At 43.3% G+C, this 21,793-nt stretch overlaps 1 protein-coding gene and 1 pseudogene across 5 annotated transcripts in view; one reads left to right on the forward strand and one right to left on the reverse strand.

Moving 5' to 3' along the window:
* The window catches only part of LOC110292472 (serine/threonine-protein kinase Sgk3), a 107,203-nt gene that overhangs the window by 42,278 nt on the left and 43,132 nt on the right, over positions 1-21,793 (forward strand). The window contains exon 1 of one of the 5 annotated variants that reach the window (XM_029476233.1): positions 9,691-9,795. The exons of 3 other annotated variants lie outside the window; for them this stretch is intronic. The gene's annotated coding sequence lies outside the window, so the exon portion shown is untranslated. One more of the 5 variants, XM_029476244.1, reaches the window with a different exon arrangement.
* Positions 15,962-16,317, reverse strand: LOC110311874 (annotated as a pseudogene).

The raw sequence follows: 21,793 nt of genomic DNA on the forward strand, positions 1-21,793 counted from the left end.
AGGAGGGCAGGATCATCAGAATTCACTGGCTAGCCAGTTTAGTCAGTCAGTGAGATGGAGATTAAGTGAGAGACTATGTCTCAAAACACAAGGTTGAAAACAATTAGAGAAGGAACTAGATGTCAATCTATAGCTTGTACAGGTGCTCTCTCTCTCTCTCTCTCTCTCTGTGTGTGTGTGTGTGTGTGTGTGTGAGTATAGATGAAGACTCAGAGGAGAGTTGAAATTTGTTATTAGTATTGATATAAAGACATAATTTACTTGGAGCACAAGGAATAAAGAGAATAGTGTAGTGTCCAAAAATAATTCTAAATGACAGATTTCCAAAAGACACATGAAAGATGCATGTGTTTTTGATGGCTTGGTTGTCCCTAATGTTTGCATTTGCATAGCTGCTTCTAGGCATTTTATATTCTCATGAAAGGATCTTTTCATGTCTTTCCATCCTTGAAAATGAAATGCTTACTTCAGAAGAGCAGAGATTTTAGCCACTTGTTCTTTTCTATCATGGTTGGTTTTAATGTCAACTTGCCACAAATTAGAGTCACTTGAGTAAGGATCCTCACCCTGAGAACTGTCCTGATAGTCCTATCTGATTGTGGGATGTTGGTGACACCTTGTAGGAGCAGCCCATAGAGAAGATGACCCCCCCCCCTTTCACTGGCTTGACTTGATCCACCCTGTTGCTGCTGCTTCTTTGGCTGCTATCAGAACCAGCATTCGCAGGCTTCCATCATGGATAATGGATCAGTGGCCCTCAGGAATCTTCCAGGTTTTCAGCACCAGGTTGGGACTGCTGAGGCACCCAGCCTTGGGGACTGAACCAGGCTATTGGTGTCCCGAGAGAGCTGGCTACCGTGGAACTTCTTCTGTTGCTGAGACACCAGCCCCAAGCACAGAGCACCTGCCAGACTCAGCCTCCCCCGCAGGAGTCTGTTGCTATCTACACATTTTCATCCCATTGGTTCTGATCTTATAGAGAACCCTGGCTAATCACTTTCTGACTGTACAGGCCTCATTTGTCTTCTTTTACTGGTCATATGCATCTGTGGTTCTCAAACATTTTGCTCTCACAGACTCAAAGGACTTAGATTTATATAAAACCACTAACTAGGCCAGCAAGATGGGTAGTCAGGAAAGATGCTTGCCGCCAAATCTTATGACCTGAGTTCCATCCCAGAGACCCACATGATAGAATGAAAGAACAAACTCCTGCATGTTGTCCTCTGGCCTCCATATAAATAAATAATGGCCAGAAACTGGGAACAGCCAGGATGGCCATCAGCTGATGAATGGAGAGTGAAATGGTGCATCCACAGTAGGATGTAATTTAGTTGTTAACAAAAATGAATTATGAAATCTGTAGGTAAATAGAGGGAACTAGAAACAATCCTCCTGCATGAGGTTGCCCAGATGCATATAGACAAGCCTTGCATGTTTTCTCTTTTGTGTGGATGTTAGTGTTTAAGCTTTAGACACATATGTCACAATTAGAATAGCCACGAAGATTAGCCAGTAAGAGTCAGGAGTGGAGTGGGGAATCTTCCAAGGAAGGGGAAATAGAATAATGTTATGGAGAGACGAGGGGGAACTAAGAACAGGAGGATTAAATAGAGAGGGGATGAACAGAACATGGGAGGGACAACTTACCGAAAGGCTTTGAAAAACATTTTTATGTCTTAATGCTCTTTTGCTTCTTCCTTCTGATTTTCATTTTTCTGGGTTTTGTGTGTGTATGTGTGTGTGTGTTGTTATGTGTTTTCTTTGTTTTAAAGAGAGAATAAAAGAACATAAAATTGGGTAGGTAAGGAGAATGTGGGAGTAATTGAGAGAGAAGAAAAACATGATTAAAATATATTGTCTGAATTTTTTCATTAAAAAAGTTGAGATATAAGAAATCTACAAAAAGGAAAAAATGTCTCATGACTTGTTAATATAAATTATATTTTTTTGAAAAATAACTGTGTTGCAAAGCTAAAAGAAATTAGTGGTTACCATTAACATTTACAAATCCCTTTAATATGTGTTTATTAGTTACATCTGAATTCTTCTTGCTTTTGTATTTACAGTACTACAATATGTTGTTTTGACTGGAGAGCATAAAAATGATCATGCCTCAAGATGTAGAATTGGTAAAGCGGGACGATTTTTAAAGTTTTTAATAAAATTGTAGGTATTTTCCCAAGGCTTAGTAAATGGTAGGTTTTTTGATGTTGTTGTTTTAATTTAGTTTTTTAAAGAATTATTTTGTTTATGTGTAAGTGCCAGAGGAGGGAGTTAGATCCCTGGACTTGTGTTACAGGTGGGGACCAAACTTGAGTCCTTTGAAAAGCAGCAAGCGCCCTTCACCACGGAGCCACCTCTTCAGCCCCATTACTTGAGTTTTTGAATTTGAGTTTGCAGTGTGGAACCAGCTTACTACTTATCCAAGCTTGTTTTCGGCTTCCTCCTTCTGTCCCCAAATGCTAGGATTGCAGATATGCACCACCGTCCTTAAAAGTAGTATCTGCTTAAAATTAGAAGCCACATAAATTATTAATCTATGTAAATACTCTTGTGCTCAGTCACATTAAAACTGACTGTTGTGTTATTTTTATAGTATTACCAATAACAAATCGGACCAAACTGGGTGCCATAAAACAACTGATATTTAGTCTTTCACACTGAGTTTATTATATTTTTTCTTAGTTATTGTTATATTGTGAAAAGACACCACGGCCAAGGCAGCTTATAAAAGAAAGCATTCATTACTTACAGTTTCAGAGTGTTAGTCCTTGAATATCCTTTGGGAAGTATGGTGGCAGGCAGGCAAGCTGTTAGAGCAGTAACTGAGAGGTAAGCACCTTGATCCCCAGGCAGGCCTTAAAGTCCAGCCCTAGTGACACACCTCCTCCAACAATGCCACCCCTCCCAATGCTTCCCAAACAGGTCCACTAACTGGAGCCAGAACATCCAGACATGATGGCAGGGGGCCATTCTCATTCAAGCCACAAATGTGCACAGATCTGCTGGATAAAGAGGTCCTTTGTAGAGTTCAGAGGTTATCTGCCTCTGTCTCCGTAGGCCTTTTCCTATGCATTTCTCTGTCTTCTCCTTTTCTATCCCTTGGAAGGACACTTATCTCTAGATTTAGAACTCACTTAGATAATCTGGGACAGTCTCAGGAGTTGATCCTTTTGAAGGCCACTTTCCAACCTGTTAAGTCATTGTAGTTTGAGTGGATTTTGATGCCTCTGTGGTCTTACAATTTCATGCATTAATCATTCATAAAGTATTGGTTCATTGATTTATGCAGATCTTTCTCTTTAAAAAAAAAGATTTATTTATTTATTTATTATATGTAANTACACTGTAGCTGTCTTCAGACACTCCAGAAGAGGGCATCAGATCCCAGTATAGATGGTTGTGAGCCACCATGTGGTTGCTGGGATTTGAACTCAGGACCTCTGGAAGAGAAGTCAGTGCTCTTAACCGCTGAGCCATCTCACCAGCCCTATGCAGATCTATCTAATACTTTCATTGAAAATATTTTAAAAACACGGAGTTAATATCACTGAGTGTATCAATAAACTTCTCTTGGTGAGGTGTAAGGAGTGGAGAGATAGGTTCATGGTGGCGGAACAGGTTTTCCACAACACTAAGATTTGCTTGTAAGCTCATTTATTACCTGCCATTGCCAACAAACACATTAAGTTATTTTCCTTGATGTGACAGACTTCATTTGTTCATTTTCAAGAAAATACTTGCCAAATACCCAAGTTGGCAAATGCCGTCATCTGCCAGTCCTCCTTTCAAGTAAACCTGGGTTTGGTTGTAGGCTAGAGTAGTCAGTGCAGCCTACCCACAGTCACGTGAGGGCTTGGCTGCAGTCATTAGACTTCAGGGTTTAGCAGAAGTGTTTTGTGTAAATGCCCTATTTCTTCATACAGAAAATTAAGATCCAGATTAAAAATTAATATTTAACACTGCTCTATGAGCAACCTTCTATTTTTCTTGTTAAGATAGTGCTGCTAAGGATTGAAATCAGGGCCTCATACACATCAGGCAAGCGCCAAGCCACTGAGCTTTGGGCCCACAGTCTGCCTTTAAAAAAGACTAATCTCTCTCTGTAACCACACCATAGCATCAGTAATAGTGCCGGGCCTTGGAGCCTCCCCTTGAGATGGATCCCAAGCTGGGCCAGCTACTGGGCTGCCTTTCTCCCAGTCTCTTCCGTTTTTGTCCCTGCAGTTCTTTTCAACAGGAACAATTCTGGGTCAGAGTTTTTGGCTGTGGGATGGCAACCCCATCCCTCCACTTGATGTCTTTCTACTGGAGGTGGATTCTACCAGCTCCCTCTTCCTCCCAGTGTTGAGAATTTCATCTGATGTCCTTCCTTTTGAGTCCTGAGAGTCTCTCACCTCCCAGGTACTTTCTAGACCCCCCCTCCCCCCCCCACGCCTCACCTCCCATCCCTCGAGGTTGCATATTTCCATTCATTCAGCTAGACTTCAGGACTTCTCTCCTGTCCCTCCTCCCTGCACCATACCCGATCATTTTCCCCTTTTCCCATCTCCTTCCCCTCTCCCACCCAGGTCCCTCCCTCCCTCTGGCTCCTGTGATTGTTTTCTTCTTCCTCCCAAGTGGGATTGAAGCATCCTCACTTGAGCCCTTCTGCTTGTTAACCTTCTCAAGTTCTGTGGATTGTATCCTGGGTATTCTGTACCTTTTTGGCTAATAGCCAGATTTTATATCTTGTGTGTGCATGTGTGTGTGCATACATGCTTGCTTGTGAGTATGTGCAGGAGTTCCAAGTAGCTGGAAGAAGAAGGTATCGGATCCCTTAGAAATGAAGTTTGAGGCAAGCCACTTGATCCAGGTGCTGCGAACCAAACTTGGATGGTCCTCCAGTAGAGCAGTATGTTCTCTGAACTGCTGAGCCACCACTCTGGCCCAGCATCCACCCTTTCACGGCAAGTATGAAGCAAGAAGGGGTGCAGTGACTACCAATACAGTGGTCCTACTGCCTGACTCTTGCCAGGGAGCCAGAATTCTTATTCTTTTACTATCAGTACAAATGTAACACATGGAAAAAGGCAAACAGCATCTTAGAATTACTAAAAAATGGCTTGCCTCTACAGATTCCCTGAAGAGCTTTTAGGGCCTTCCAAATTATGTGACTATATTTTGAATAATCCAGACATTACTTGTTTTCTCACCCACACTTATACATCATTTCTACATTCTAGACTCTTAAAGACATAGTGCCATGTTCAGAAAGTCACTTCTTCCTTATGCTACTGAGAGATATCCGGTCATGTTCAAGTTTCTCCAACTGCCTCATATTTTTTCCCGTTTTTTAAGTCTGATCAATGTCCAAGTAAAACTGGGTAATACAAGCAGTAGCTCTTTCTAATAATACAAGCAATGGCCTTTTAAAGTCTTTTATCCAGTTCACTGCCTTTCCTCATACCTTACCATTTCATAGGGAAGATACAAGGTCGTGTCACCGGAGGATTTCCCACCAACTTGTTCCGCTCATGTCCCTATGTCTTTTAGCTTTCACTTGTGACGCTATAAAGTGGAAGATAAATCTAGAGATTCAGTGAGATTTTGATTTAAATGTTTTGAAAGAGTATTTATAACTAATGTTTTATCTGATTAGGAAGCAGATGTTTTCAGTTAGCTGTCCTTTTATGGTATAAGTAGCCATTGGTGATTTCTGTAACAGTAGTTCACAAATTAATTTATTAGAAAGGTTTTTGTTTGTTTGTGTGTTTTGTTGGGTGTTTTTTTGTTTTGGGTTTGTTTTGTTTTGTTTTGTTTCCTTTTTGGGTGCCTGTGGTTGGGCTCAGGGCCTCAGGTTTGCTAAGAAAGGGGTGCTAACCATTGACTTCTACGCAGCCTGCCTCTCTCTCTCCTTTATCCACTAGCTTCATTTCCTTTAGGAAGACAAATTTTCTGTTGTTGATACTTCCTTCATGTGGCTACTGTAGGTGAAGGCAGAATAGAGTCTGGATTCCACTCTTTATAACCAAGTTTCAAGATATCAAGTTCTGTAGCACCGTCCAAAATTAATTTCTTAGTTATTTTCTGAATTTCTTAGCATCTTTATAAACTTCTGCATATACTAATTTGTTTGTCAGAGACAGGCTCTTATGTAGCCTTGGAGCGGTTCTTAACTACCAACCTTACCTTTTTCATTGCCAAGAGCTTTGAGACCCATTCCAGGTCCCTAGCTAAGATGCCTGGGTGCAAAACATCAAGGTACTTTTATGTATTTTCTTATCCTGCAGGCCAAACAGTTCTCAGTGTGCTAGCACATCGCTAATGTTGTGATTACTTAAATAGAACTTAATAAATGCACATTCTTTTATTTTATTTTTGACAGTCTTACTCTCTTGCCCTGGCTGCAGCTCACTATGTAGATCAGTCTGGTCTTCACCTCATGTCAATCCTCCTGCCTCTGCCTCCTGAGTTGCAGAGATTACTGGCATTGATTACCACACACAGCCTATTTTTAAGCCATTTAAAATAATCTCTTTATTAAGTATGTCAAAACATGTTCCAAGAATGGATTCCTGTGAGGAAAATTCTGAGTGCTTATGAGAAAACTCCAAGAAAACAAGCCAGGAGTCTCATGACCTCAGTTTCTTCAGAAACACAGAACTACTCTTAGAATGTGCTTTTGTGCTCTCCAAGGTGTAGCTGATAGGAGAGTTTACTTCACAGCATTCATCACAGCTGACTACAGCAGTGTCTCTCAATCATCCTACTGCAGCGACCCTTTAATACAGTTCTTCATGGTGTTAGTAAGCCCCAATCAAAACTATTTTCATCACTACTTCATAACTGTAATTTTCCTACTTTTGTGAATGGTAAGGTAAATACCTGTGGCTTCTAATGGTCTTAGGTGACTCTGAGAAAAGGTTGTTGGACCCTAAAGGGGTCACAGTCCATAGGTTGAGAACCACGGTTACTGCTTTTGCCACATACCACATACGACGTGTCCTTGCAGTTGCCCACTTTACTCACATGACTCCTCTTTTTGTTTGTTTGTTTGTTTGTTTGTTTTTGAGACAGTGTTTCTCTGTATAGCCCTGGCTGTCCTGGAACTCACTTTGTAGACCAGGCTGGCCTCGAACTCAGATATCTGCCTGCCTCTGCCTCCCGAGTGCTGGGATTAAAGGCGTGCACCACCACGCCCCTCTACATGACTCCTCTTAACCCTCAGAATATAAACTGTTGGATGCTCTGAATAAAGATGAGTACTGCATCTCACTCACCCTCCCCATTCTCCCAGGTCCCAACACCTCTGTAACAGTAAACAAAGTCCATCTTTAAAATTTTTGAAATGAAATCATCCTTAATCCTTTCTTCTTTTAGTTCACAGTGTATTTTCCAGATATTGAAATAGTAAATTTATATATTCGTTCCAGTTTTGTACCTTTTGTACTGTTTGTCATGTGTGAGCAGGTTTCCTCGGAGGCCAGAAGATGGCGTGAGATCTCCTAGGACTAGAGGTCCTGGGGGTTGTGAGCCAGCAACTGAGGGTGCTGGAACTGAACTCAGATCCTCTGGAAGAGCAGCAAGTGCTCTTTAACTACTGAGCCATATCCCCAGCTCCTGTAAAACCTTTAAGCATAAAATTATAGGCTGGTAAAATGGCTTAGATTAAGGCACTTGCTGTCAAGCCAAATGACCTGAGTTTGATCCCCTAGAAGCTGCTTGATCCCGTTCTGATTTTAAGCCTCACTTATTTTATGAACACTGATGGGCCAGCCCTTCTAGCTTTCCAGAGTAGACAAACTCTGGAAGGGCATTTAGAGATTAGGAGGCCACCTTCATTTGACTCATATGCAAATTGAGGATGTTATATTTTGTGACTTCCCTGTGGGACAGGGCGGGCGGACTAACCTCTGGGCATTCATTTCTCAAGTTCTTGCAGTACAGGTCATTGTGCACCTGTTTCTCTCTCTCTCTCTCTCTGGTAAAGTGAACCTTGTGTTTCCCTGCCTTTATTCACTTGCTGTCCATCAAATGCAGATAGATGTTTTTGTAGTTAAAAAAAAAAAAAAACCCTCAGGTACTCTTGCTTCCTTTTATCCACACACCTAATCACAAACCATGAAGCAGCAGTGTGGACATTCCTGCAGCCATAAAAAGAAAATTGCATTTGGGAGGGAGCACCTGGCTCTCGTTTGATGCTAGAAAGCTCATCTTGCTTGTATGAGGGTCTAGGTTCTGTCCCCAGGAGTGAAAAGTAAAAGACTTACAGATCTTACTGGGCTGTTGTAGAATTAAGCCACTTTCTCCATAAAGACACTGGCTTGGCCGGGCAGTGGTGGCACAAGCCTTTAATCTCAGAACTTGGGAGGCAGAGGCAGGCAGATTTCTGAGTTTGAGCCCAGCCTGGTCTACAGAGTGAGTTCCAGGACAGCCAGGGCTACACAGAGAAACCCTGTCTCAAAAAAACAAAACAAAACAACAACAACAAAAAAGACACTGGCTTTATGGACAGAGCAGAATGGAAGAAAGGGATTCACAGAGAGTGGGGTTCCTTATTTGTGGTTTTGCTTTCCTCCTGTGGTGGGGAGAGAGAAACCAGACAATAGAAAAGTAACCACTTGGTTAAGGACAGATTACTTAAGGTTGTTTTTAAAAATAACAGCTAAAGATTTAAATGATGGAAGAATTATTGGGCTATTCATGATATTTCTGTATTTTTCATTCTCCCGTCCAAAAAAGTGATATAATTTTAGCCCCATGGGACTTCAGTGAGTACAGCCTGATTTTTAGTCCAGACTGCTGTTGCCTGGTACAGGACCTTAGTCCAAGATAGGTTTTATTTAACTCTGCCAAACACTGCCTGGATTTGACAGCTCTGCTCTCCTAAAATGCGGCTAAGAGTGGAGGAATGGTTATAATTTAAGCTGGGGGTGAGAATTCTTACCTGTGGTCAGTGCCCATAATTCCATCCTGCTCTCCCTTCATCACTCCCGCCTTTACTTTCTCTCCCTAACCTTACCCTTGCTCTCCAGAGTCTCAAGTAGCCCAGTGTGACAATATTGAACTGGCAATATTGCAGAGGATGACGTGAATCTGATCCCTTTGTCTGCCCCTCTAGTGCCCACTTTATCTATCCACCAACATCTATCTATCAATCTGTCTTACTGTCTATTGGCAGAGTCACACGTCGTCCGGTTTGGCTTTACAGTGTAGCCAGGCCTACTTTGGCCTCTCAAGTGCTGGTTGCAGAGTAAGTGCGGACACCATGCCCTTCTTATCATTTTTAAAAGGAATGGGGAGGGCCTGAGATGGAGGTTAGCACCGGAATTATGTTCTTTGCCTCTCCGAATAGTATTCCCAGAGACTCTTTGCACGTGGAACACTGAATTCGTGTACGACTCCTACCCTGCTGAAGTAGCGGAATGTGCCTTGTCAAAGCTCTCCTTAGCTGGATCTGGGAGAGTGCTGGTCTTTGCCATCCCAAGCCGTTTTCTTCACTTTCTTCTTTTCCCCTCTCCCTGTGTCCTCCCCCACATTCCCAGGTTCAACCCCCACTCAGGCTTTATTTACTTAGGACCTCCCTGGATGCGGTCTGCGGAACCTTTGTCAGGCGCCAGGTGACTGGCGCGGGGAGGGTTGGGGTGGAGGGTGGGGAGGCGGCCACGGATGTGGGCGGGACGCCGATGCGGGCGGGGTGCCCTCAGGCAGGCGCCCTAGGGGCAGGTGGGTGGAGAAGCCCGCTGAGATCGGGTGGCGCCGCGGAGTGGCGCTTCCAGCTTGCCACGCGCAAGGGCAGGGTTCCCGAAGGTAAGCGCGCACGCCTCGAAGCGCGGTGGGAACCAGGTGGGCTCTCGCGGGACAGGACGCAGACCACTCACCCGTCCCGCTGGAGCTGCGGCGCTGGCCACCGCACTAGCTCCGGAGGGAGGGGGCTTGAGTGGTTCCGCACGCGCACCCTTGGAAACCTCAGGTAGTGTGCAGTATTTAATGTCCCTTAAAATACATGGATGGTGCTTGGTTCTGGACGTAGACTTCGGTTGCCTGCCGGAACGGAAAGGTGCGATTAATACGGACTGTTAAGAGGGCGCCAGGGTTCCAGGAGGGAGCATGACTTGGAGATTAGCGAGCGGCTTGTAAGTTGGAATGCTTGAGCTCTTGGTGTAACTTATTAACCGAAAAACTTGAGCAGTTTGCTCAGCTTGTTTGCGCCATGGAATTCACGCATGTAAAACGATGGTGCTGGGATTGTTGTAAAGATTGGGTTAATCCTAGTGCTTGGCAACGAACGTTGGATATTTTCTCTGTTTTCTGATGAGCATGAATCTCTAAGGTTGTCATTTCTGGGAATCGAGTCTCCTAGAGCTGTTGTCAGAAATGCTTGAGAGATTCCTTTGAGACAGTTTGTGAACTGAGTCCCAAAGGCTCTTCTCTCTAGTATTAAGGGTGCTCTGAGCTGATCATCGCTTTATTCCAAACCAGTTCTTCCCTAAACGTTACAAGCATCTCTTTTTCTTCTGTTGGTGCTTGGGCTGGAAACACCTATCCACCCCCAGCACATGCTCTGCCCATGAATTACACCCGCGAACTCATAAATCTTAGTTTTGAAGATTAAAGGAAGGATAAAAGAAAATATTTTTTTAGGGTGCGTGTAACCTTGTTTTGAGAGTTGGGATAGATTTCTTTAAAAGCAATTCTTTTTTGGAAAAGTTGTGCTGTTTGGGGTGAGTGCTTATTTTGTACAATACTTTTGCAAAAGTGCATCAACCAGCCTTCAAAATAGGTAAGCAGATGTCATCTGAGCAGTAGCTTGCCACATAGAAACAGGTTCGAAAGAGACATGGAATCTGGATGTGGTCATAAGCCCATGCATGCTTTTAACTTCTGCAGGCAGGAGCCAGAGGCAGGAGGATTGCTGAAAGTCCAAGGCCAGACTGGGCTTCATAGTTACTAGAAGGCTAGACCTTGTCTCAAAAATTGGCAAATAAATAAATAAATAAATAAATAAAATCTGAAAAGCCAGTCCTCCTGGTCTTTGCAGATGAGGATGTATCTAAAGACCCAGAACTGATACGATGCATGGCAGAGCTTAGAACCCAGCTCTGCTGATCAACACATTTTAAAAGCAGAGGACTATGGGAGTTACTGTTTTTATTTTTGACAGTTGTTTTATGGTGCTGGGAGTTTCTTCACTCAGCAGCATCCTGCTTCGTAGTTTAATTGCATGATTCATCATCATTCTTCAGCACCTTTGATTTAAATCACAGTCTGGAAGCTGCTGCATCAATTATTGCTTTGAGAACAAGATGGTTGTCTTAAGCTTTGTGCAAACATGTCCCAGCAGTGCTTTGCTTTTGTTTTCCAAATGCAGCTCTTTTTTCTGTGTGCAGAAGGTATGAACAACATAAATAAATCGACCGTGTACAGCTTCTTATCACTGAGTTCCTAGTGAAGTTTTCTTGATTGGGTAGGATACAGTCAGGAGGGGGTGCCGGGAACGCTAGCCCTGAAATGTGAATGGATAGGTTATGTGGCAAGGCATCTGGTAACTTCAAACGCCTTTCAGAGTAAAATTATTTTGAGATACTGGTGTGTAAGTTGCTGACTTCCTGGCGCTGTGCATTGCTCATGCCCTCACCCCTGGATATTTGTTCAGATGTTTCCTTATTATTTAAACTTGCGTACAACCCCATACTTCCTATAATATATACTTAGTTGGTATAATTACTCATCTGCTTTCTGCCGCTAGAGGTTCCATGTGGCTAAGGGTGCTTCCTCCTGTGTTCCCTGTGGAATCCCTAGTGCCTAGAAACAGGGCTTGGTCCAAGAAGATGTTGGCTGTGTAGCTTTGCACAGATATTTGCAGTACAACTAATAATTAACCGAATGCACCAGCATTTTGCTTACTTGCCGGTTCCCTCTACTTTCAGCTCTTTCTCCTGGTTGCCCAGGAATAAAACTTTGAGGTAGAGTTTAATTCCCCCATACTTTCCACTCAACAGACAAATAGCTAAGTTTTTTCACCAGTTTTTTCCCCCAAACAAGCCACTGCATCCTTGTTAAGCCCTCTTCTTTTGTCCATTCTAATGCACGTACAGCCCTTCAGTTCCACACCGAAGGCTTTCACGTCTTCAGAGAAGCAAACATTCATCTTCTTCCTGTGTGGTGATCTCAAACCCCTTTGCAGCCTGTATCTCCCACAATTGATTGATAAAAGCAGTGATCCCAACTTAGACTTTCAAATAGAAAATAAAGTAGGCTTCCAGTGGCTGTGTAAAACCCTTAGATTGTATCCATTGCTTTGTGACAGTCCTGTTCTTATTAATGACTTGGCTGCTTTCTCCACTGTCGGCAGGCATTTTTGACAAACTGACCTATGAGCTATTGCGTTTGTGCTGAAAATCTCTGCTACAGAAGAAGAGCGCTTACCATGCATCTCCACCCCAGCGCTTCCATGCCGCTGCACCCACCCACATGATGGGTGAGGTTAGTGGCAGTTGCCTTGCCTTTCTCAGAGTTCTCAGATGTTAGTCAGTCCCCCTTGCTTTGTGATTGAAGTCATCTGTTACTGTATCTAAACAGAAGCACATGAACTACACATACAGAAGCCCCATACTCAAGTCTTTACGTTTTTCCAGTTACTTTTAAGAGGAACACACGGCCCAAGTGTCTGATTTTTAAGTAGATGTGAACTCAAGTTCTAGTAGACCTTCAGATCATTAAAGAGTCACAGCTTGTTTTGAAAGTAGGAACTTAGAAAGATGGTAGGGAAATTGAGTAGGAAGTAAAAAGAGAGAAGAAAACATTGAGTCTGGGTTTTTAAGGGACTAGGTGTAGATAGAGCGGTATACTTGATGCGTAACAGACAGGCAGATGTTTATAGAAATATGTAATAGCCTCACACAGGAAGGTGTCAGGGCAAGAAAGTGCATAGAGCAGCCTCTGCAGCTTTGGGTTTCTTGTGGAGTATTATTCCTAAACTGTCTTTTGTTTTATATCTCCAGGCACACGGAGTCCTGCTTCTCCACTTTGTTTTCTGAGCTGGAGAGGGACTGAACATTCTCTTCTTCTGTTTGGCTCTGACTTCACACGATGTAATTTCTCTCTGTGTCTGTCTTCTCCCCACCCTCAGATATAGTCTCTCTGTGTAGTCTAGGCTGGCCTTGAAGTTATAGTCCTGCTTCTGCCTCTTTGAGTGCTGAGATTACAGGCACACCATGCCTGGCCTCATTGTATTTAATCTTAAAATATGTTCATACCTCTTTCTTCCTTTGTTTTCTTGTATGCGTGGAAAATATACATCCCAGAGTGTTCATTTCATGGGAGGTATTAATGAAGCTTACGCTTTTTGTTTGATACAACTTTTGGTTTAACAAAGTTTTTTTTTAATAATTACATTAAAAATGTCTCTATATACATATTCAATTGAGGCATGTATTTTATTTTACTTGTGATGCTTTCAGATATAAACTTGATTGAAAACTTTATTCAAGAATCTGAGATAGGAAGATCAGAAGTTTAAGGCCAGCCTGAGTAAGAATTTATCTCTTTGTTACAGAACATCAAACACTGCTGCCATTCAATGTTTATCCATTTTTCTGTTGCTTACCAAACTGAGCTTTTTTTTCTTCTGTGTTTGGGTATACATTATCCTGACCTTGTCCTTGTATTTAAGTATGTAGCCAGACATAGCTCTGAATTTCTTCTACCATTCCTAGAACAAAGCTTGCAGTTACAGAAGAGAGTTACTAGGGAAAACTATGTATAAAGATCTTGATTTTAGACATTTTACAACTTTTAAGTTAAAATTTTATGTGTTGCTTTTGCTAGTGGTATAGTTATTAGGTCAGGACTAGAATCATGTACTGTGATTTCATTACGTTTTATAATTTAGATATGTAACTGATTATAATTAGTGTGCTTTAGGGAATAGCCTCTAATGTGTTAACCAATAAAGCTTCATTTCAGGAGAAATTTTGAAAGCAAAACTTGGTTTTAGAGTAAAATTTCCTTTATTGTACCACGTAAGCACTTGTGTTTATCCAAATGCTCCTTGTTTTTGAGATGCCTTTGTTAAGAGTGTTACAAATAACAGCAGAGGCACAGACCAATGAGACATCCTCAGCACACAGAAAGCACCATGCAAGGAAATCTGTTTTGAGGGAGGGTTTAGTGGTGTATATAATGAAGAGGGTGATGGAGTGATGGTCTGGGAAACTGAGGAAGCAGTTACAGGCTCTGGTGACTAGATTGTCTGGACCGTCTGACTGTATCTCAGATTTAGCCACTAGCTACGTTGGAGGAGAGCAGTAGAGGTGGGATTAGAATGGAAGCAGAGATAGCAGGTTGAAGTCTTCTCTGGTAATTGTTGAATTTGTGTGCTTCATATAGGGGTGTGGGTGTGTGCGCATGTGCGCTCAGCTAATCTATCTGGAATCTTCCAGTCAGCACCACTGAAATTGGGACCCAAGACACAGGGACCTTGGGAGGCTGAGAGGAATGGGGCCCAGCCTTGCCACCACTGTGACAGTTATCCTGTGGGTTCTGAATCAAGTGGGATGTGTACCATGAAGAACTTTAGTATCGGGCAGTTCTGCTTCTAGTAAGGAATACAAAGGGCCCTTAATACCTCACTCCTTTCTCCTCCCTACCCTGTCCTTAGTAAAATAGTTGCAGGGAGTGGCGTGCTCACATGGCTTCCACCGAGGCTCTTGAACCATTCTCAAATTGATAGGTGCAGACTTCTCATTGTTAGTTCCAACAATTATCACCTTTCATTATCAAAAATCAGGGTGAATAAAGGTGCCTCTAAGAAAATAGTAACAAGTTTAGGAAAAACTGACAGCTCTGTGATTACAGGACAGGGGAAAAAAAAAAATCAAAGAGGGTGGAACAGACATAGGAGGAAGGATACTGTTAGCAGGGAAAACAGGAAAGGTTGTAACTGATTCATCCTGTGAGCCCCAGGAAAAGGGAGAAGGTTACTATGTATCTTTCATCAGGATCCTGTTAGGTTTTAAAATCTGTTTTGCGCCAACATAATTTACAGATGAGACAAAGACTTGCTCTGTTTATGTAGAAATGTTTCGGTATGTTTGGAGCCAGCATCCTGGGGGTGGGGGTGGGTAAATAAGTGCGGGCTTATATGCTTCTGTAGACGTACAATTCGGGGTTAGAATTTTCTGGGAAGTTTATAAGTATAGAAGCCACTCATCTTGTTTCCTACTTAGGAATATTCCCCTCCCCTGCCCCCAGTTTTCTAGGTAAATAGGACAGGGTTGTATTTCTTTAAGTCTCTCACTCTCCCTGTGTCAAATAGACTTCCTAGTAGGTGCAGAGATGTCCCGTTTCACGCACCCTGCATTGTTACCGTCTCCCAGCATGGCTACCATCTCCCAGCATGGCGGCCACTTCCCAGGATGAACCTGTCTGAATCACCCACAGTGGACAGTTTGCATTCGGGCCTCTCTTGGTGTACATTATATGCTACGGACAAGCTTTAGTTGTGCATTTCCCTGCTTGGATCATACGGATTATACTTTTCAACCCTGTGCTCCACCTTTCTCTTTGCACCCAGCTGCCCTTACAGCCTCTGATCTTTTATTGTCCTGCAGCTCTGCCTTGACTCTAATGTCAGTGAGATGAGATCTCACAGAATTGAACCTTTTCAGACTTGCTTCTCTTAGTGCTGTGTGTTTCAGGTCATTGCCATGTCTCTCTTTGACTTAAGAGCTTGTTCTTATTAGCACCACTGTCTATATGTATCATAGTTTGTTAATTTGTTCACCCACCGAAGCATATCATGACTGCCTCTAAGCTTTGGGCAGTTATGAATAAAGCTGTTTTGGCATCCATGAACAGGTGTGGTTGTGGGTGTGTGTGTGGGGGGGGGAGTGGGTGTGTGTAAATTTTAATTTCTTTAGGTTTTGTTTGTTTTGAATGAGGTAGTTTATGAATCTAGCATTCTTTGTTCTCATCATCTGGTGATTCTGTCCCAATCCCTCTGTCCTAAGGTATTAGCTTGTGGCCTCCATCTTGCTCCTTGTCTACCATCTTCAGCTCCTAGGTGCCTTCACACTCCAGGAGCCTCTGCTGGTGTGTGACTTTCTCTTGGTTGTGGAGCCAACTCTACCCTGCCCTGAAGGCAAAGGTGCTGGACTTCGGAGGGAGTAGCTTGTGTATAGAACCAGCTTTCATCCTAGCTCTTTATGCTTAGCCAGCTTGACTGTGCTGCCCACTGGGGATTTTCAGCTTCCTGGACTTTTTGAGAAAGGCTGCCAGAGTTCTGACAAATGACTGCTGGGTTGTGTCTTTTACATTAATATCAGGCATTGTGCAGCCTCCATGCTGCCAGCTAGGGAAAAGGGCTTTTATCATTGTTATTATAAGGATTTATTCTCTGTGTGTGGTGTCTGTGCACATGTGTGTGCAGCATCTATGAGGCCAGAGGTGGATTTCAGACGTCCTGGAACTGAAGTTATGGGTGGTTACTAGTAGCCCAGCATAAGTGCTAGAAACGGAGCTCAGCTCCTGTACAAGAGCAAGTGTTCTAAACTACGATGGCTTCGTTTTGTAAGGCTCCATTAGAGTGTCTTCTGAGGGGACTTTACTGTTTTCCCTCCCACCTGTAGAGAATGGGAGTTCCGGTTGCTCCTTCCTCGGAGCCCTGGAGGGTCTAAGTTTTCTGGATGCTGTCCATTCTAATAGACATGCATCTCTTTCTTACCTCTTCTCTCTTCTGCTCCTCTCTCCTCCTTCCCTTCCTCCCCTCACCTGTAGTAGGGATTGGGTGCAGGGCCTTGAGTGTGGTGGGCAAGCATTGTATCCCAGCAGTACCCCTAGAATCTCTTGTTTTAATTTACATCTTTCTGATGATACGTTATGGAGAACATACTTTCGTGTGCTTATTTGCCACCTGTATATCTTCTTTGCTTTTAAATAATCTTTGTCTGTCTCTGTGTTTGGTGGGGAAGCAGTTGTGTGCCACACTATACATGTGGAGGTCAGGCGACACTTTGTATGTGTCCCACCATATGCGTCCCAGAAATGGACGTTGTGCAGGTTGTGCAGTCATGAGACTTGGTGGTAAATCTGGTTGGCTGATGTGACTCTTATGTAATGGGATTGTATGTTAAGGACTTTGGTCAATTTTTAAATTGTGGTTTTTAAAAAACAAAACAAAACAAAACTCGGTTTTGGGCACTGTGACTATATTAGGAGGCACTCTGTGACCATATTAGGCACTCTGTGACTATATTAGGCAATGCTCCTTTACTGGATAGCTTCTGCAGATGTTTTCTTCCAGTCTGTGGCTTACCTTCTCAGTGTCTTCGTATTCACTGGATGCTGCCTGAGGTGCTGTATCTACAGAGTCCTCACTGTATCAGAGCACATCTAGGTTTCTAGGTCATCTTCCAAGACTTTTCTAGTTTTGCATTATATATTCTATATGTTATATATATTATATGCTATCATCCTGGGTCTTTTAGCTCCTACCTTTGGGTATCATTGTTCTCAAGTACCAGTTCCCAGTTCTATCATGTTGCAGATACTCACAATTCTTTCAGGCTTAATCTCTTGCCTTAATAGGGCTCTCTGTCTCTGTCTCTGTCTCTGTCTCTGTCTCTGTCTCTCCGCTTTATTAATAGTATATACTGACAGTTCTTCAGAAATTGAACATTATTCTACTTTAGTGTTTTACCCATATGTACATAATCTAGGTTAAAAATCTTTAAAATAAATAAAAAGGTAAACTACTCTCTTTTATTGAAAATATCTTTTTGCTTTACCCTACTTTTTACAATCTTTAATGATTTTATTGAGAATATTATGCATATGTAGTGTCTTTTGCTCTCCCCTCCAACCTTTTCCAGGACTCTTCTGAACACGTCACCATCCTAACTCATGGATTTGTTTTGCTTTAATAATGCACTAAGTACAATTAGTGCTTTCTAATATAACACGAATGTGTTGTGGAACTATGAGATGCAGCCTGGTTTCTGGTTGAGCTAGGTTTAAAATCTCGTGACCCAACAGGTGACCTTAGCCTGCTAGGGATGGTAGGCATTTTGCCATGCTCATAGACATGTGCTAAATGGAGGCTCTAACAGGAGGCCATAGCTCTTCACTCCATATGTCTGTGGGTATCAGTCACGTAAGGGCAACGCCCCCAAGCCCCTCCACAGGTAGAGGACTTGACTTCAGGCAGATCTCCATTTTAATGAGGTACCTAAAGGCCTGAAGGGCTTAGTCAATTAAACTCTCCTTCCCAGACACTCCTCGCTGCAAAAGGTATTTAACCTCAGGCCCTCCCTGAGAAAGGGGTCCAGTTTTTATTCATCAACTTCCCGCCATGACAATAATTGTCTTAAAACCATGGACTGCCTCTTCTCAGCGGACTGGCAGTGAATGGGGAACAGTGGAGCAGGTCTTCCTCTAAAGAGCCTCTCCTGTGAGGACCTAACGTCCTGTCTTATGCACAGGCCCTGAGACCACTGAGCCAACTCTGGCAGTTCCCCAGGGACCTCAGACTGCACTTCCCACCCCCAGAGCAGGGTCCCATGGCTTCACATATCCCAGTGCCCGCCCGGCGATGGCATGGGGAACAAGCAGTCATAACTCCTGTGTCCTGCCTCCATGAAAGGCCCTAGCCCTGTAGTGGACCGGACGCAGACGCCATTTTAGCCCACATGTGTGGCTGTCCATACTCCAGTGGGCCATATCACCAAAGAAAAATGGCTGTCTCTCAGCATTATCGTTCCGCACTAGTTTCATGACCTTGGCACTGACACTGGATCAGATCATTTTTTGCTGTGGGGAAGTCCTGTGCATATTAGATGCTCTGTGACATTCCTGACACTCCACCCCCCCACCCCCACCCCCAGAGTATAGACCACTAGAAACGTCTTCAGCTGTCGTAGCATCGCTCCCAGGTGAGAGCTGCTGTGTTCCGCTGCTGTATCCGTTGTCCCTCCTCAGACCTGGCTGGTCTCCGACAGTTCTTCTTTCCTGACCCATTTCTGTCTGTCTTGTTGGATGTGCCTGTAGTAATGATGCCTGGACAGTAAGCTTACCTTTTCTGCTGTGAATTAGCATCTAATGATTTAGTCTCAATGGAGCCATGTCTCATATGCCAAGGCCGGTCAGCTGCCCCCAAGAACAACTGCAAGACGATCTTCAGTCCTGCTGCTAGAGTGAAGAGAAACCCCTTTCCTGTTATTACTATTATTGCTATTATTGTTACTGTTATTTGAAAAGCTAATACAATTGAACTTCCCATCTAGTCCCATGTGACCTGAACAGCTTTTCCTGTTCTCCCTCCACCACCACCACACCCTTTTTTGGACAGTCCTCTTCATTCTGCTCTGTGGTCAGAGGACACTTCTGTAGAATTTGATTGCTTGGCTTTTTTTTTTTTTAAGATTTATTTATTATATGTAAGTACACTGTAGCTGTCCTCAGACACTCCAGAAGAGGGAGTCAGATCTCGTTACAGATGACTGTGAGCCACCATGTGGTTGCTGGGATTTGAACTCAGGACCTTCGGAAGAGCAGTCGGGTGCTCTTACCCACTGAGCCATCTCACCAGCCCGATTGCTTGGCTTTTATGGAATAAAGAATTGAATTTCTAGTAAAAATAATGTTACTTTTTCCTAATCTTATTTTTGACTACTTAAAAGTAAGTTCACAAAAGACAGGCACGGTGGCATGCTCCTGGAGAGCCCTGACTACTTAGGAGGCTGAGGTAGGTAGGGCTGTTGGAACTCAGAAGTTCAAGAACAGCCTGGGCAGCATAGAAAAAGCCTGTCTCAAACCAAAAAAGAAAACAAAAACTTCACAAGTCTTCTCCATTTATTCCTGAATATGTATATATGTATTGACGAGGTAGTGTGGTACATGGATTAAAAACCTCCAACATCCGACCATCTTGGTTTAAATCCTGTAATCTAACACTTATCCCTGCACATAAACTTAGGCCATCCAGACCTGCCACAAATCAGTTTTGCCCTTACTATATCAAGTGAAATGCTGTTGTACATACATAGTGACTCAAATAGTGCCCTATTCATTTCCTGTTCCTGTTTTCAGTACTTGGATGTACACAGAGAACTGTTCAAACCCTCCCCAGGCAGGGTACCAAACCGAGAGCCAAATGGGCAGCAGCTGTTGGCAAATGCTTAGGGGCAGCAGCTTTCACTCCTCTCCTGACACTCATCAGAGACACCTCAAACCATCCTTCCCTCCGGCGACATTTCTATCTCTGTGGGGTGTGACAAGGCAGGGACTAGGGCAGCTCTCATCTTTATAGCACCTTTTTATAGAATAGGTGTCAATAAAAATTGGCAGTCCTTGCGGGTTTCTCAGAAAGTGGGTCAGAATAGCATCCCCAGACATGAAGTCTGGGTTGTTTTGCTCATGGCTCAGTGGAGGCAGTGTCATCTCTCACTTGAGACAGGACATACTGTCTCTGAGCAGCGAAGCCCTAGGGAACGATCTGCATAGGTGTCCACAGTGTTTTGCTGTTTCTTATTGACTGGGACAATTAAGCTAATGTCATCAGTGTGGTGGATCAGTGTGATGGCCTGTGGAGTCAACATGATCTTGGTCCCTCTAGAGCAGTGGTTCTCAACCTTCCTAATGCTGCCACCCTTTTATACAGTTCTTCATGTTGTGGTGACCCTCAGCCAGAAAATTATTTCTGTTGCTACTTCATAACTTTAATTTGCTGTTATTATGAATTGTAGTGTAAATATATACTGTACAGGATACCTGATACATGACCTCTGTCATGGGATCGGTCAACCCCACAGGGGTTGAGACTCGTTGGTTGAGGACCGCTGCTCTGGTGTCTAGACCATACTATGACAGCAGTGCAGACATTAGCCCTATGGTATGACAGTGAACAGTAGGTACTGCTATTTCTGTGGTGATAGGATCTCTGTGTCTCTCACTGATGGTAGAAGAGATGTTTATCGGGTCACGAGCCATATACTTGTCGCCAGGGATTATCCTAATAATCACCGACCCAACATACCTCATCTGGAGTTACTTATGGAATTAGTAGTTACCACATGGTTAGAGTTTGGCAATCCATAATCATGTCCCAAAATTGTTTTGGCTCTCACCCAGTTGAGCAGGAAGCGTAAGTACAGATATGATAGGATGCAGCAGTCCCGATTCATTAGCTTTTTCATAGTGAAACTGATTTCTGAACTCACAAGCAAGAGTATTTTTTGGGCAGAGTACTTTTTTTTTGGTAGTGAGAGTAGAGTGGTTGGTTATAAGGGCTGTAAGCCAGGAACCAAATGGACAATTGCTGTTGACAAGCTATGAGTCAGTGGCCCTTCCTCCTCCCTTGAAGCTTGTCAGAGGTTTCTACAAGGCTCTTTTCTCCTGTAATAGCTGTTTTGGCAGGATGAGGATCCATTGTGGGGATTTGGCAAGATACAAGATAAATCTATGTTTCCATTGGACACACCAAGATTCCAGGGCCAATGTTATCTCTTACACCATCTTTCGGAGCCCCACTCTGACTAGTAGAATACATTTTGTGTCCCCAGAAACTGGTGTCAGTTTGCAGATGGTGTCCAATAACCTTTCAAATAGTCTCATAGTTACCCTTTCAGAGTGGATATGCACTGTGAGGTGACTGCAGATCACTCTTGGAAAAGACCTTGAAGAGCAGTCAGCAGTATGTACTTGTGGCCTTTAATGGGTCACGATAATTCTAGGTTGAGTTCAGCGTGTTCTCCATTGTCTTGGGGTCACGATAATTCTAGGTTGAGTTCAGCGTGTTCTCCATTGTCTT

The sequence above is a fragment of the Mus caroli genome, chromosome 1 (genome assembly GCF_900094665.2).
Source record: "Mus caroli chromosome 1, CAROLI_EIJ_v1.1, whole genome shotgun sequence".
Classification (NCBI taxonomy): Eukaryota; Metazoa; Chordata; class Mammalia; order Rodentia; family Muridae; genus Mus; species Mus caroli.